Source organism: Protopterus annectens, chromosome 3.part1, assembly GCF_019279795.1.
Source record: "Protopterus annectens isolate FY-2018-M chromosome 3.part1, PAN1.0, whole genome shotgun sequence".
Taxonomy (NCBI): domain Eukaryota; kingdom Metazoa; phylum Chordata; order Ceratodontiformes; family Protopteridae; genus Protopterus; species Protopterus annectens.
In genome coordinates this window covers 1,690,385,674-1,690,401,998 of record NC_056732.1, presented here as the reverse complement: position 1 = coordinate 1,690,401,998, position 16,325 = coordinate 1,690,385,674, and positions in this window count along the sequence as shown.

The window sequence follows — 16,325 nt, the reverse complement described above, 5'->3', positions numbered from 1 at the left end:
AGGCAGTTTAATCTGACCAAGAAGGAAAATTATTTATTAAAAGAACTTAGAAGTAACCCCACCTTGAGGTTTATGAAACCGCATAAGGGGGTGGGATGGCTATAGTGAACATCGAGGATTACAACAGTAAGATTTTTGGTATGTTACAGAATTAAGAGAAATACAAATGTGTCTCCAGGAACGAAATAAATATTTCTTATAAGAAAATTAAATTAGTCCTGGAGGACTCTCTACTTCAGGGGGCAATTAATGAAGAAACATTCCAATTTTTGAATAATGACAACCCAACCATTCCAGTGTTATTCTGAATTCTGAAAACACATAAAAATATTTATGACCCACCTTACTGGCTTATTATAACAAGTCAAAATAGTATAACCTATTCATTGGGTGTTTTTATTGACCGGATGGTGAGAAATTCTTTTACTTCTGTTGATCATACTTTACAGGATTCTTGGGACTTTTTTAGTCGGATTCAAAATGATTAAAAACCTGCAACCTTTGTCTCATTGCATGTACAATGACAATTTATTCTTTTACTATACCTGTTTTGTATGAATTCATACATGTATTTTACCTTTGCATTTGGCATTTTGTGTAACCTCTAAATGTGTTTCTTATGGAGCTTTTCTCCCCGGGCCTCCACTGAAAATGGGCACATTCTGGCCCAGTGGACTTCCCTGGTAATCAAACTGAAATAAATGAAATAAATAAATTAATTAATTAATTAATTAATAAGTAAATCTGGCACACATGTAGCATGTTATTTTTCCCCAAAAATATGAGTGTGTGTCAAGAAATGCAGGGTTCTGTACAAATCGAAGTGAAAATGTCATGTGAAAACATCCCAGATATGTAGATAAAGAAATATAAATGCAATCAAGAAATATGTAGCAGTAACATCTGCATCCTGGACAGTTAGTATGTCAGATATAGGTCAGGCATATATTGAACTAGCCAAACCCATTACACAACCTAATGTATGGTGGCAAGTGTAATAATACATGTAGGGGGATATACACTTGCAGTCACTAGGAATGTAGTGTAGACGAAAAAGTAATTATAAGATGTTAACCAAGGTTTTTTCTACACCCAACCTAATCCATCACCTTCTGATCATTCAATTTCTCTCTCAACTCCTAGCATGTATATAACGCAACTATCCAGTAATCACTGATGCCTATTTCTTGACAATTGATTCTTAATGCCCTGAATGTAAAAACCTGCAACCTTTGTCTCATTGCATGTACAATGACAATTTATTCTTTTACTATACCTGTTTTGAAATAATTCATACATGTATTTTACCTTTGCATTTGGCATTTTTTGTAACCTCTAAATGTGTTTCTTATGGAGCTTTTCTCCCCGGGCCTCCACTGAAAATGGGCACATTCTGGCCCAGTGGACTTCCCCGGAAATCAAACTGAAATAAATAAATAAAATAAATTACTATAGTGAGAGTTCCAGTTTTTCAACTATTGACGTAGTTGATTTATTCACCTCCATACCCCATGAAACAGGGCTGGAATTATTTCATGAGGTGTTGGTGGATAAAACTACCTTGGGTAACACCATTGTAAATTTTATTATGGTGTTCATGGAAATTGTTCTAGAGAACATCTTTAGTTTTGGGGGTGAATTTTTTCCTCAGACCAACAGAGTGGCAATGGGCACTAGTTGTGCCCCACTTTTTGCCAATTTAGTTATGTACCATTGAGAAAAGGAACATATCATATACAGTCCATTTAAAGATTCTTGGACTGTTTATCTTAGATACTTGGATGATATGTTTATTCTCTGAAATGTAGGGGAAAAGCATGGGGAGTTCATAGACTATTTGAACAGCATATGTGATTATTTTAAATTTACAGTTAATAGTGGTAAGCACAAAATAAGTTACCTGGATGTGTGTCTATGGAAAGACAAGGGTAAACAATGTTTTCAATCTTGAGTCTATTGAAAACCCACTTTTTCGAATGACTACCTTGAGTTTAAAAGTAGTCACCCTTACATGCAAAAAGAAACATAGTAAAGGGTCAGATGGTCTGTATAGCAAGAATGTGTTCAGAACTCAAAGTAGTGAAGATAGAAATGGGTACCCTGGTGAATTTATTTATAGTAAGGGGAAACCCATTGGAGTTTGTTTTACCAATTTGTGACCAAGTGAATGGTAAATGGGGTTCTAGATACAAACCATTGTTCATAGGTTCATTGGTTGATACTAGGCTATCTGTCCTAGGGCATTTAGAAGCCTAGCCAAAGTGTGTTTGGCTTTCGCCTCCCTTTTAGATTAGTTAAGGTCACAGAAGATAGCCCTATTAAAGTTAGTTTACTGTGCCTCTGTCTAGCAAGGACAAAGAAGAGATCCCAGGGGTAAACTTACGATCCCCCATCTTTGTTAGGGGTAACCCAGGATAAAGAGGTTTCAGATCTCTATTCACAGGGAAATGATTTTTCCTACTCAATATTAACCTATGGGGAAACTTGTGAGAAAATTAAGGAAATTCATAAGAAAAACTGGGTACATTATAAAGGAAATGATGAACTCCTTGGAATTGTAGGCAATGGGCCTACTTTTTCCTATAGGACCAATAACAATTTAAAATTTTTGTTAGAACACCCCATAGAGCAAAAAGCAAAGACCCTAATGGGACCACTAAATGTGGGGCCTGTGACTACTGCAAATACATCATTACAACTCCCACTATACAAGTTGGTACCAACGGGTTTGAGGTGAGGTTAGCCATGGGTTCTTGTGTTACTACAGGGGTATTATATATTGCTGTCTGTCAGTTTTGCCAGGATTTATATACTGGCAAAACTGACAGGAGGTTCATAAGGAGGATCTATGAGCACATTTATAGCATTAAGAAACAGGATGAAAATAATGCATTATGCCACATATTAAATTAAACTCTGACCATACTTTTTTTGTTTGGTATTCTGGAAGTGGTCATTAAGGACTTTGGGGGTGATTGGAAAAATAGAATAGACAGGGCTGAAATGAGGTGGAAACTACATTTGAATGCCACCGTCACCCCAGGTATTAACGCCAGTCCCCCAGATTTACTAATCTTCCATGCAGGACTAATCTAGTCCTGCACAGAAGCGGCAGTTTAGGAGGAGGACGGCAGCGCACCATGCATATTAATGAAGATGCGCTGCCTGACGTTCTAATCTTACACGGAGTGTGGACAAGTGCAGGGGGAGTGTCTGAGAGCAGAGCTCTCAGAATAAACACACCCCTGCAAAGTAGAACAGCAGAAAGTGTAAATAAATGAGCGAGACTGCACATAGGTGTCCGCATATCTCCACCAACAGACCCCCATGTGTACAACAGCAACAGGACATAAAAATAAAAAAAAGAAACCCCTTTATTTTTTTTTAAAACCCCGAGTACAGCTAACCATAGGTGCGTGGGTTTGCCCATCCCTTAGCTATGGGTAAAGCAGCTTAAAAGGCTAAAGAGGATAACAAGGAATATATATGCAAATGAAGCAGCACAGCAAAAGTATAGTGGTTAGAGCATCCGCCTAATGAACAGGCATTCCTGGTTTGAGTCCCACTACAGCACATACCATTTTCCATGTGAAATCTGTATATGAATATATTTTTACATCTTTTTGCTGTATAACCTACTAAATAACATTCAAATGTGAACTGGAGTACTGCATTAAATGCACATGTGAATTGTCAGTGTCATAATGAATAAGGCACTAGTAAGCAGGTTTAAGCACAAATAAGCAGTAGTAAGCATATATAAGCACTAGTAAGCATGTTTAAGTGTGTTTGCACAAGGGTAAGCATTGCCTACACAGATTAAGCAACGTAGAAGCTAATTGAGTGTAAGACACTGTAATCAGAGGTTAGCAGTGCTTAGCGTCGCGCAAACCCGCTTACAACTACTTTAAAGTGCCTTAATCACTCTGTACCCAACAGCCCATGTTCTGCCCAGCAACAAAATAAACTGCCTCTACGAGGCTCGGACGCAGGACCCTGTAGCCTACAGTCACAGCAGTTAACCACTAAGCCATTATAGCAACACATGTGAATGAGGTATCATCAAACTAATCCTCACCACAGGAAAATCAAATCACACATGTGAATTGAATCTATGTACAGTGTGATGTTGCATAACCTGCCACAGAACATAAATATGTGAAATGGAGTACTGCAGTAAGCATAGATTTGAGGTGTTATTGTAATAAAGTGTTGAAGTCCCCAGGTCCCCATACAGTGTATGTACACATGAATTACGGATACCAGACACAGATATAACCTGTATTGAATAATAAATCACTGCCAAAAGGCAAATATAGTGCTAATTAACTATTAAGCAATGCTGACCGCAGCACAGCTCAACTTAGTAAGTGTAAGCAATGTGTAGGGAAGCCAGTTCAATCTGCCCAGTAGTATAACTCTTTAAGCAGTGCCAACCCTAGGTAAGCAGGTGTGCTCATAGCTTAGCCTTTTCAAAACTGGCCAATCACGGAAAAGTGCAGGGCAATTGGCCCTACTTAAACCCAAGAGGCAGAAATACAGCTCATAACTGGTTGTAGCTTCCCCTTGCAGGCACTTTGGCAGTAAGGGGAGAAGGAGTGCACTTCTGGGCGCAGTGCTGGTGCATCCAGGAATCCAAGGTCATGGCTGGACTCCTAGTTAAAGACCATGCACAAAGACTGCTGCAGGGCCAGTACTAGGGCTCCCAATATAAGGTGGAGGCCTGCGACCGTCTCACCCGTGCCCTCACCAGTGCCATTGGCATACCCCGAACTGGTGAACAGGTCAGGCACCACTATGCCGACCTGAAGTGGCGGAAGGGGGACCTCTTGGAGGAGTAGCTCCAAGAAGGTAGAGCAGCAGGGGATGTCCCAGCCATGTGTATCAGTCCACGACATGTTTAATAATTGCCATCTCAAGTATATCATGGATAGATATGGCTAAATATTCCTCTTATGTCCCCCACAGCTGCAGTGGAGTGGGCCATGAACCAGGAGGCCCACATCAGCTGCCTGGAGTGGTTGCGACCCAAGGCAGGTCAGTAATACTCATGCTTTTACTGTCATAGGAAATAAAAATAAAAGCACTAGTAAAGTAACTGCTAGTATAAAACCTGTATTGTTCAAGGCAAATACTGCATACACTGGAGAATATGGCAGGAAGAGTCTGATTTTGTTAGTATGGCAATAAACGTGTAATACCCTGACAAAACAGGTCCAAATGCTGGATTATATATCTATATTCTGGTGTCATATGGTAATGTAGATTTGCAATCATGTAATAGTACTGTTGTATTAAGCACTGTTACCCAAACCATGCACCATAAATCGAATGTGTAGGAATGCCTGTATATGACAGGTGTAATCCCCAGAGGCCATTTAGTACAACTGAGAGAGACATAGACAGTAAATAGGTGAAATTCAGAAAACAAAAACCAAATAGCACATGTAACTGAGATGTGAAGTGTTGTTCTTTTAGCACACACAACCATGGTTCAAATCCTGCCAGTGGTAGTAGTCTGCATACAGAATCATACCCCACAACTGTACAGATATGTCCAGAATGTCTATTAAAGTGGCCCATATCTATTGCCTATCAGCCTGCCCCCCTGGGAAATCAGTGGGATGATCTCAGACGTATAGGCAGCAAACAGGAAATACAACTGATTGATGCACATCTATGACAAACATCTGGCACACTAGCAACTCGCCAATACCTAATGTGACTAAGAAGCCACGTATGTCCCATGTACACCTCAACTTGTTAAGCTGTGATCAGAGTGTGTACAGTAACAGAGTGAGATGTATGTGCATAATAGTAATATGGAACCTGATACTGTGTGTGGGAACATTCAGGTAGTGCTAATAAACATTCCTCTCACAGGTTTGTCAGATACCAACACGGTGCCGAAGAATACAAGAATGATATGCAGTTGCTCTGAATAATGAGGTGTTACACATCACTGTCACCCACACAGTCCTACAACACATAAGTGTGCAGGAAATCTGTATATGAGTGTTATTATACAAGGTCAGAATGCATAAGCAAAGGGGATTAATAAGACAGAAAGCAGATTGGAAATATACAGCAATATCAATATAGCAGACACAACTGTGAAGGACAATGTTTAAGCTGTAGCAGACACAGCCATGATCTGAATCCTGGGAGTAGAATTAGACTGCATACAGATTCATAACCGTCAACTGTATACATGAGGCCAAAATGTCCAGTATATGTGCCCATATCTGCTTCCTGTTCCCCTGGTAAGTCTGTGTGATGATCCCAGATGTGCAGCCAGCAAACAGAGAATACAAGTGATTGTCAACCATCATGAGAACACACCTGTCACTGTAGCAACCCCCAAAACCATTAGGAGAGTAATACTGCAAGTATGTCCTATCTGCACTCCCATGTTTTCAAGCTGTGACCAGAGTGTGTACAGTAACATAGTGAGTTGTATGTGCAGAATACTAATGTGTAACCAGGAACTTTTTATGACAGTAGGCAGGTAGTGCTAACAAACATTGCTCCCACAGGTACGTTGGATACGAACAATGTGCTGAGAAATACAGACCAATATAACCTGTACTGGTACTGCCCACCCTGGTATTGTAGGGGATTGTGAGTGTTGCAGTTACTCCAAATAATAAAGTATCACTGGTCACTGTTACCCACACTGTGCTACATAATATAACTGTGCATGTATATATGTGCGTCAGGTCACTAAAGGTGGAAAAGGGCAATATTCTAGAGATTTCCAGGTACACCAGCATGTGGTCAACACATGGCCAGAGTCTGTGCAGAAAGAGTTGGATAGCATAGTGCAAAACATCAACCCAGAATCCGGGCATATGTGTACAGTTAGTCAGTATTAACAAACATTCCCTCCACAGGTATACCAGGTAAGAGGTGTATACTGCAGGTAAAACCGGTTCATGTGTAATGATGTTGACAACCATATCAGTGTCCAGTACAGATCTATAGGGTAGTGTAGTAAGACATGTAATGTGTAGATAACAGCACTGACTAGGAAAGTAATGTTGAGTACAGGAATATGCTACTTGTTAATTGACATCTTTCTCTCCCCCCACCTTATCTCCAACAAGAATCAACATACCACCCCAACTGGTATGTACTGACACTGATAATGGCCAGTTGTCTGATAAATATTCTAATGGTTTCCATGCATGTGCCATACTGAATTATTCCAACATTGTTGGCATGGTGCCATCAATGTACCTGCATGCTGTTCTTATTACCACTGTGGTCCCATATATGCATGTGTTCTGTTTGTTATGCAGCTGTTCCGTATCTGGTATCTGGGATAATGGGAATATCTATGCATGCTGTATTACCTAACCCTGGAATGTATTGACTATTACTAACCCATATATGATGTTGAAATCTAAACATTATAGCATGCTTGGAAAGGCCGGTCCCAGCGGACCCACCTGTCCCACCTCAGCTGGCCGAGGCACCAGGCACCAGCATGTCTGGGCCCAACCCCACACCTCCCTGTCTGTTGGTCCTGCATCACCTTCAGGTGGAACCGCCTCAGGGGATAGGGCTTGCCCCCCCCGGGAGTGGGCGCAGACAGACACCTGTCACCCGTTGCCAGGCTAGGGTTGTGGTGTGTAGAGTGATCACCGAGCAGTTTGGTGATCTTCTACGCCAACTTGAGGGCCGCATGTCGCAATTAGAGAGTCAGGCTGGCTCTGAGGCTCAGCCCCCAGCACAGCCTCCTTCAGGGCTGTGAAGGTGCAGTGTTGACTGCCCATGGGTGGGGACCTCAGTCCCACTGTTATCACTAGGGGGCTTGAGGACTTCCGATATCCCAACAACCCTCCCCATCAAGGTATTTACCCCCACATGTGTCATATACTGCCCCTGTATGCATCTTGTTTGTCTTGTCTGTTAATCTACACAAACTACCTCCCTAAATATACCTACTACCCCTCCCCAAATTCCCACTCTCATCTGAAAAAAAAAGGGCAATCTGTTCCCACAAAAAAATCTCGCCCCATACATAGCTGTCCATTTCACACACGTGTCCACTGGACACATGTAATGTGGTCTAATTGGCATCACAACAAATTTATGTTGTCCTCACCCCTCTCCCAGGGGTTTGAGGGTCCAAATCTACCTCCAAATTCAGTGTATATGCACAGCTGTTACTGTACAAGAAATGGACAGTTATGGACCTTCCCTACACCCTTCCTGCACATCCCAATCTATTTTCCCTACTGTCTTTCCCTCTTTGTGCCCCTTTTTCACCACTTTCCTATCACCTCTTTTTCCTTTCTTTTAAAGAAATTAGCATGGGGGTAATCGAGAGTAAGTACTTTTAAGCAGCAGTAAGCAGGTTTAAGCCTGTTTGCATGGGAGTAAGCACTGCCTACACAGGTTAAGCAATCTAGAAGCTAACTGACTCTAAGAAACTGTAACCGGCAGTTAGCACTGCCTACCTCCATGCAAACCCGCTTACAACTGCTTAAAAGTGCCTTAATCACTCTGTATCTAACAGCCCTTGTTCTGCCCAGCATCAAAATAAACAGCCTCTGCAAGGCTTGAACACAGGACCCTGCATACCATGCACAAAGTGATTTACCACTAAACCATGGCAGATATACATGACCCTGATGTTTTCCCAAACATATCATCCAGCACAATTAGTAAACAGTACAGGAAATGTAGTAATATCATGCTACACATCCTGTTAATGCAAGAAGTCTGGACAAAGTGTGCTAAAATGTGGTTACAAATAGGGATATATGTCAAATACTGCTCTAATACACTTAAAGCATTGCTATTTACACAGTAATATGTATCAGAACACATATGTAGAAGGGGATGAAGTCTGAAACACGAAAGTGTCAGCAGTGGTTACTGACTTCTATGCTGCGATCATCCATGTCAATTGCCAAGAGAATTAGGTACAGGCAAAAATATGAGCCAAACATGCATGGACATATGGGCAGATATATATCTGTAAATGTAGACAGATAGACAGCTATATATACATACATATAAATATATATGTATGACTCACAAATCATCACATAACATCAATTGCATATAGATAGATAAATATGTTCATATATATTTTTTATATATATATATATATATATATATATATATATATATATATATATATATATGTATATACACACACACACACACACACACACACACACACACACACACACACACACACACAAACATCTAAATGTTACAGTACATTTTCTGTCCTGTTGAATGATTGTGTTGAATGATATGTGTCTGAAACCCTTAAACTTTCATGTATCTGTCATGGCTAAGTGGTAATTCCCTTTGTCTTGTCTATGGTCTGCAGGGTCCTGGGTTTGACCCTTGCAAGAGCTGTTTATTTTGTTGCTGGGCAGAACATGGCCTGTTGGATACAGAATGATTAAGGCACTTTAAAGCAGTTGTAAGCGAGTTTGCACAGGTTTGCATAAAGCTAAGCACTGTTAACCTCCGGTTACAGTATCTTACACTCCGTTACCTTCTAAATTGCTTAACCTATGTAGGCATTGCTTACCCCCGCACAAAACTGTGCAAATCTGCTTACAACTGCTTTAAAGTGCCTTAATCACTCTGTATCCAATGTGCTGTGTTCAGCTCAGCAACAAAATAAACAGCTCATGCAAGGCTGAAACCAAGGACCCTGCACATACTACACAAAGTGATTTACCATGACAGATACAAAGAAATTCAATGTTTTCAGAAACATATCATCCAGTCTTGTCATGCAACAGTACAGAGAATGTATACCAACACCTAGATGTCTGTGTGTGTCACTATATTAATATCTAAACAGATACAACACATCTATATATATATATATATATATATATATATATATATATATATATATATATATATATATATATATATATATCTATATATATATATATATATATATATATATATATATAGTGTCTAACACTATATATATATATAAATTTCTAACACTATATACATATCTATCAATATGTATGCACATACATACATGCATATGCCTAAACTGACACATATATATATGTCTACACATATATGACTACATATATACAGCATGTTACATATGTGTACGCAGATATATATCTATGTAGGTATATACGGACATAGTTATATATATGTCAGCAGATATATATATATATATATCTATATAGGTATATATGGCCATACATCTATAGATAGCAATGGCAGATTAACAAATACACATATGTCCACATGCACCGTTAATGGGGTTGAGAAGCCCCACACACTATACGTCTCGTACGAATAGGCATCCCCCCACAGCCAAACACATGCACCCTGCAATACACTACCAAGTACAGTCTGTCTCCCATAGGACATGTAATATGTGGAAGCCATCAACATCCCCAGGATACAGATACACAGATATGCAGCTACAGATATATATATATATATATATATATATATATATATATATATATATATATATATACATGTGACTGCACATACACACGCAGATATATGCACAGTATGATACATATATAGAAGGTGCACACAATATGGAACAGCCACTATGCCTACAATTAACACCTGAACAACTGGACACTGTATGGGCCACCCATACAAATGTCAATCGTTGCCTGCAACATATACCCATAGAAAGGTCATAGGAAAGATGCCACACACAGGTTTGCAGAAATGGGAAAACTTTAATTGTGTACTATTACAGTTTTATATGCCATGTCATATAGCTGTTCAGACACTGCCAACCATATAAACAGAGTACTGCAACTGTGAAACAGTTACACTAATACAGTAGTCTGGAAAGGTTCACAACTGTTGTTGTCAAACTGTACATTAGTGCAGACTGGGCCACAGGATACCAAACAATCAACAGTATGTACTGCAGGTGTGTAGTTCAGCAGCCTCTATCTACACTCTGTACAAACTCAGTAGGTGGTAAAGATGTAATGTGATAAAATGGGTTGTAAGTGGTACATAACAAGGCATAACTGACACCATCATGAGCACACTGAAAAACAGAACAGTCTGTATGGTAGGAGGCAGTAGGCTTGCAGTACCCCAATTCATGTAAGTAATGTAAATATAGGTGAAGTATATGTTACTGTACATCCAGTTACCTTGTGGCAGCTCACCCCTGATACCCCCACATTTTGTAACTGCCTAGGTCATTTATGGTGCTCCCCACCTAGACTTAATAATATAGGCCTATATACCAATGTTATATGCACTGGCCTCTGATATGCATAAGGACACACATGTATTGTGCAGGTGACGCCCACATATATATGGCCCCAGCCCCACTGTATGTGTGCAGGATACAACAGCAGTGGACTAAGGGCAGCAATGACAGTGTGAAATACTCACAGCCCACTACAGAACCACCCCCAACAGCATGACATATGTGCAAAGCTTGGTATGTAGGTGGAGGACAGAGGCTGGAACACAGGCACATATGTGGAACAGTGTTGTTATACACTAAGCAAGGTGCTGTTGTTACAGGATAGTCTGCAACATACCCTTAGTCAGGGAATTGAGGTTAGAAACAGAAAAGGATGTAGCCATGTACTGATAGAATGCAGCACACACACACACACACACACACACACACACACACACACACACACACACACACACACACACACACACACACACACTGCCAGTGTAATATCTGACACAAGACCTGTGTGGTGGACGGACAACACATGAAAGGCATACCTCTGTCCAACAAGAAGATAGACCCACAGTAGTGAGCTATGCAGACAGACTGCATTCCAAGGTAAACTTGTATGTACACACACACACCCTGTAACACCAGTACTATACAAAGCATAACACACCTCTACTCACAGTCTGTCTGTAGTTCCTGATCCTCCTACAAATATGTGGATGCCCTGAGTGTGCAGGTTATCCTGTAAGAGGTATTGCTACCTGCTGTTTGTAACACTGAGACCCATACACAGGAAGGATGTCCATAACACAGGAAATGTAAAGAGACCACGCCCACATGCTGTAGGGATTTATAGTGGGTGGTTGCCATGACAGTGGTAACTGGAAGCAGTACACATGTGTAATCTCATATATATGGCTATCTGGATAAGTATTTGTACATATATTTCCACCATATATCTGGACATGGAGTGGAGCTCTACCCCAGCCTCTATAGTCCCAAAGTCATAGTGCAAGGGGATGTTAAGTATGTATAGCAGGTATATTACTAGACTATTGCTACTGTCATTGGGATTGTCTTCACAGACATGGTGTGTGTGGAAGGTCACATCTGCTTATAACGTGCGCCATTGGCTACTGACAGACAGCCTAAGGAAATCATTGTAAAGTACCACTGCTAGCATGTAATGCCCCTGTGAAGTGCAGCAGAGAAATTGACCAATATATGTGGAACTTCGGACACACCCTGTACAGTCCAGAGGTATACACATAATCCCTTAGTGCACAACATGTGTACCAGGTATGACACTATGGATGTAGACAACCATGTACATGGGTATAACACATAATGACTGGTATACATTTGCCACCATAGGTTTTGGATTCACACACTCCTGTCTGGCCTGACACATAATGACTGCTGGTACAGGGGTGCCATGGACACATACTACCCACTAGATATTGACATACATCTGTATAGCATCCCACTACTCTGTCTGACATACATGACTTTTAAGGGAGGCCCGGCAGTGGTACATCTGGCAAGTATCTGCACATGACATCTCAATGGGTAAGTACACTAAGCTGCTAGACATGTAACAATGCACTATGCAGGCTACAGGCAGACTGGCTCAACACTGGCCTACATCTCATATGGGGGAATGCACATGTACCTGCATATATAGCAGCCTCAATAGCCATGTCACAGCACATGGTAAGATACACCTGTGTGACAGTGCATAACCACAACCAATGTGAACACAGCCATAGCCACATATGGTAAGCTAGCATAATATTACAGTATATGGACTATCTGTTCTACACCATCCTCATATGTGCCACTCACAGAATGGCCCTACATATACTGGGCTGCTACACCGTTTGGTCTGATGGCTGTCTTTGGTATGGGTCATGTGTGTGTATGGCCCTACAAACATGTATGCCAAAATGGTACCATACAGTGGGGCAGCATGTAACATCAGATAGAAGGGGAGCTAGAACAATGACATCTCCCACAGTCTGCACACAGGCTAAAGTACATATTAACAATATACACACTGCTGACATTCACCATCACTACATAGACCTCAGTACTGTACAAACATCCACAGAATGTCCAGGTTATGTCATGAAATATAACCCCTACTCTACATGACATGTGTAGCAATCTGATATATCACTGGCTTGTTATCAGATATGATTTATTTTTATTTATTTATTTATTTTACATTTGTTGACCAGGATAGTCCGACTGGATGCATGTCCATTTTTAGCGGAGGCCCGGGGAGAAAAGCTCCAAGGGTAAGCAGATACAGCATTACATAATACCAGCATTACATTTTACAAACAGATTATTTACAGAGATTACATAAGTAAGCAAGTTAACCAATATACACACTGCTGACATTCACAACACACTGCCCAGTCATACATGATGACACTATTTATGGTGTACAGCACATATGCACCACTTCAAGCACAACATATGTACAAAGGTTGACAGAGGTATGGCTGACAGCACATACACAGGGCCAGTATAGACATGTTGCTGTGATAACCTCATATATTTACCATTGTAACGGGATTTGTTGCAACATATGTCCTATGAGGGATATGAAGTCAGTAACTGTCATGGCCTTCACCATCTACAGACTGCAGTCTTCACACTACTTTCTGCATTCCACAGATAGATGCACCATGGCTAACACATGAAACCAAAGGCACAACACACTGCCCAGTCTGCAGATGACCCTGCAGATGGGGATTCCTCATATACATGGAACTGACATGGCAGGTATTGTGACATGTACGACAGGCATATCCAGACAAACACTGTTAAACCAACATTACTTCAAATGCAGTATAGCAGCACTTACAGTCTGTAGTCAGGTCAGGCACATCCCCCTCCTGTTTTTTGCCCTTTTTCCACAGTGTATGTTGTTAGAGTTAAATCCCCAATCCATCTGAGATGCTGTTTGCCAAACAACAGATCTAGTTCCTGCTCACAGTGACTGAAAAGGGCCAACACCACCATGATGTTCCCATTTATTGGAGTGTGTTTCCATGCAATTGGCTATGGGAATGTTACCACAGCTGTTCCACATGCAATCAGCTAGGGGAAGGCTGCAATTCATGCAGAGGTCATCAGCTGATCATAAGCATCACTTAAATACACATGCTGCTGCCTAAGCAAAGCAGGTGTGGGTCTCCACATCCACCAGGGAGGAAGTGGGGGAGGCAGACAGAGGCAAATACATGTCAGGGAGGGGTGGAAGAGTAAAACTGAAGCATGTTTGTGTCACACACCTACCAGCACAGGGTATCAAACCCCCAACAACTATGTAGTGCTATCACAGTTTGATGCAGTTATTGGATGCATCACATGGGTTACCTGCTGTGGAGCACTCAGAACATATATGTGATGGTGAGTGACATCTGCAACAGGGATATGGTAGATATATGGTAGGTGGCGTACACGTGCCTGTCTGCATGAACAGGTGCCAGTGTCAACACAGGCACACTCTCACAGGGACGCACACACATTGACACACATGGCAGGGACAGGAGTACAACCCATCACTCGTGGGATTGCCACAACACATCAGTGTGCAGGTATTACATGCACCACATGGGTCACATGGAGGTTGTATGGGCAAAGATTATGAGGAGGTGTCAGACATCAGACAGCATGCTTCAGTATGCCCTGGGGGGTTGTAGTGAGTGCGAATGTGGACATACGCACCATACAACACACACACAAACACACAGGGTGCCAGTTCTGACATGCAGGGGTTCATCTCTGCATGGGTGTGTGGTGGTCAACTGTGCCAGCAGGCTATACAAGGGTAGGTTGTGGATATACCTTTGCATCAGGCCACATGACAATGGTCTGCATCGTGGCTCAGGCTTGCAGTTTCTGCATTTGCCCACACAGGTGGGTATTGTATCCCCCATCCAGTCACCTGGGTGACTATTGTGTGTGGCCAATGCCGTGCATCACTTTCCATGTATGTGTTCCTTAGTCCATGACATGGACTGTATCTGGGATGTGTACACCTCCCACATGCATGTACAGTGACATGTGGAAATGTACCTGGAGTGTCTGGCCCATGTTGTGAACACAGATTATCATCAGATGTGCCAATCTTGCCCACCTGTGGTGGGAACTGTTAATGGGCAGCAGGTTTGCCCTGCACCTACATTGGTAGCATGCTAATGGCATTCCCTGGTGTCAGTGGCATCTGTCAATCCAGCGCATGCTGTCAGGCATGTCCGTTTTGAGTCACATGTGATGGCACCACAGGTGATGCAGGTGTCCATTGGGGAACATGGTGGAGGTGCACTGTCTGCATGTATGTGCATATTGGACAGATGGGCAGGGTGACATGCCCTCTGTAGCCCACTGCTATCACTCCATAGTTACTATCAGTGGCCAATATGCAGTGTACTACCCACATATTGGCTATTGCCTAGGCATGTGTGTGAATATGAAACATGGTTGAGTGTGTGCTCTGGGTAATAGTGGCGTTGCTAACTGTGATTGCCTGGCCTTGATGTCACATGTATGGGTATGGCTTTGCACCCCAGGCTCTCAGCTATTTTACATCTGTTATCCCTGTATGGTTGACATTGTGATATATAGTAGGGCCATCATATAAGAAATGAGCAAAGCCCCCTCCACAGGTCACACACACTTGTCATGTCTGGGAGTAGAACCCCATACCAAACTAGTTTATTCCATTAGAGCACTACGCAGTTATAGTACAAGCCATGGACATTACTGGAACACTTCTTCCCCAAAGGTGTATTTCACAATGAATGACATCAGCAGGATTACCAAACTAGGGCATTTCAGCTGTACTGCAAGTGACTAGCCTAAAATGCATTGCTTCCTACACAGATAGTGAGACACACACAAAACATCCACAATTGACATGTGTGTGTATAGAACCCCTGACCAAGGCCTATATCACAGTACAGCATAGAGCTGTTATAGGACGCACCACAGGGATTACTAAAGAACTTTTTCCCCAAATTTGTATTTCACAATGAATGACAGCAGGATTGCCAAAGTAGGGCATTTTAAATGTACTGCGAGTGACTAGCCTGTAATGCATTGCTCCCTACACAGACATTGG